The sequence below is a fragment of the Ursus maritimus genome (genome assembly GCF_017311325.1).
Source record: "Ursus maritimus isolate PB19 chromosome X unlocalized genomic scaffold, ASM1731132v1 scaffold_X1, whole genome shotgun sequence".
Classification (NCBI taxonomy): Eukaryota; Metazoa; Chordata; class Mammalia; order Carnivora; family Ursidae; genus Ursus; species Ursus maritimus.
The window spans coordinates 67,840,066-67,842,445 of NW_024423319.1; positions in this window are offsets into that span (position 1 = coordinate 67,840,066).

Here is a 2,380-nt window from a genome sequence, read left to right on the forward strand (position 1 = left end):
TGGGGTCCAGGCATTGCAATTTTTGCAAATCTCCCCAAGTGATTCTAATGTGCAGCCAGAGCTGTGAACCACTAAGCCAAGAGAAGCCCAGTCAGATGTAATCCAGATTGAGGGAGAACAAACAGGGCTAGATTGACTTCCTGGTCCTCACTAGGGCAGGACCATGGGGAAGGGATGGTACTACTCCACTGCTCCCCAGCTATATCTGCTTGCCTGGAGGGTGATTAGGAGCAGGAGGGCTGGTTACTTATAAAGATGACCAAATTTTCTGGTTTGCCTGGGAGTTTTCTGGTTTTACAACTGAAAGTCCTTCATCCCTAGTAGACTTGAAATGTTGGTTACCTTACACAGGGTAACTGCAAGTGTTTAAACCAGAAGTAATTTGAGCACTTGTTGGGACAACCACTTCTTTCTCTTCCTCAATTTTCTCTTCTGAAGAACACCAACAGCCTTTAAAGGCTTGTTCTACCTCTCTCACTGGCTGCTATAAAATGGAATAATGTAGGTGAAAGGGCTCAGTGATATGTAAAGCAATGCATACAATAGTGGATAGAATGTTATAAATAATAAGCAGTACCTGTCAGGCTGGAAAGGTTGGGCAAGATTCTTGCCAGTTAAATCTGTAATGCGCACTGTAGTGGTGGGATGGCTCTCATTTATCCTTTTCTTTTCTCCTATGGGTTCATTTATCTCTTCCTCCACATTTAAAAAATTCTAGGATATCAGAGATGGAATTGACCGCTGACACCTTTCAGTCCTATTCCATCATCAAATGGAGAGATGGAGTCCTAGAGAGGGAAAATAAGTGATAATACAGGTAACAAGATAATGCAGTTCATCAGTGGCAGATCTGAGACTCAAACTCAGCATACCTTGATGTGCCCAGCTCCTTCATTTCAGAGTCACAAAACATTGTCAAACCATCTCCTTGATTCCCATAAACACATATGTCCTTTTTAAGGGCATCATATTTTATTTCTCCTGCAAACACTGAGTTCAAAGAGAAAAGGAAACTCAAGGAACTGTGGGGGCTTAGGGCAGGGTAACAAAATTCAGTCTGAGAAAGTGGCTACAGTCAGGGAGGACCGCTCAGATAAGGTCAACTGAGACGAAAAAAAATTACTAGTTTTTCAGACAAACAGAACAGAGGGGGGAGCGGGAAGCCAGCAGGGGAAAGGCAGTTTAGGTAACGGGAACGGCATGCCCAATGGCCCAAAGGAGTCAGAAAATATGGTTTTTCTTTTCTTTTTTTTTTTAAGATTTTATTTATTTATTTGACAGAGAGAGACAGCCAGCGAGAGAGGGAACACAAGCAGGGGGAGTGGGAGAGGAGAGAGGAAGAAGCAGGCTCCCAGCAGAAGAGCCTGACATGGGGCCCGATCCCAGAACTCTGGGATCACGCCCTGAGCCGAAGGCAGACGCTCAACGACTGAGCCACCCAGGTGCCCCAGAAAATATGGTTTTTCAGTTCACTCCCATTGTTGTATGACTGCAGAGATGGGTGATGGTTAGCTGGACAGATGAGGCTAGTCATATATGCCTTGCTAAGGAGTTTGAACTTTAGTTTGTAAGTGTCAATACACCAGAAGGTTTTCAAAGCTTGTGTCAGATATTTAACTCTCTTGAACCTCTTGTAACTCCAGGGCAAATACAGAGGGATTAATAAAAACAGTGTGAAAGTTAGTTATCTTGAATCTCTGAACAAGATTAACACTTTCCTGGCCCAAGCTGCCAGTAATGGAACTGAAGCTTAAACCTGACTGACTCATTTCTGTGATACTGGGCTGGGAGGAGACTCAGCTCCTGTGTGGAGGTTCAGCCCCACCCTCCTGTGTAGGCTGAGCCAGGAAGAATCTGGGCCCAGGCTGGCAGACCTTCAGGTTGTCCCTTCCATAGTATGTTTTCTAGGTTGCTCTAGGGTCAGGGGCCCAGATCCTCTGGTCCCTCTACCCTTGGCAGCTACTGCCCCCTGGCAATGTGTCCTCCAGGATCTTTACTCTGGTCCTTAATCTCATCTGTATTAGAGGAGTTTTCCCCATCTGTCTTCTGGGCTTCATGTAATGACCCTTCCTACTCTCAGGTCACTATAGCATGGGGTTCTCTCTTTCTTTCTCCTCTACAGAGTTTATCTAAAGCATGTTCATTTAGCTGACAGTCTAATGGGGAAGGCAGATAATAATAATTAGAGGACAGTGGGAGGGTTTGGTATCCAAAGCATAGTGGGAGCACAGAGAAGGAAGAGAGTTTCTGTGGGTGGTGGAGCAGCTTCCCAGAGAAAATGAAATTTGGCTTGGGTTATCAAGGGTGAATAGGAGTTGGTCAAGTGGAGAAGGATTATAAAACTGAGGGAACAGTAGGATCGAAGGAACAGAGCTTTGAA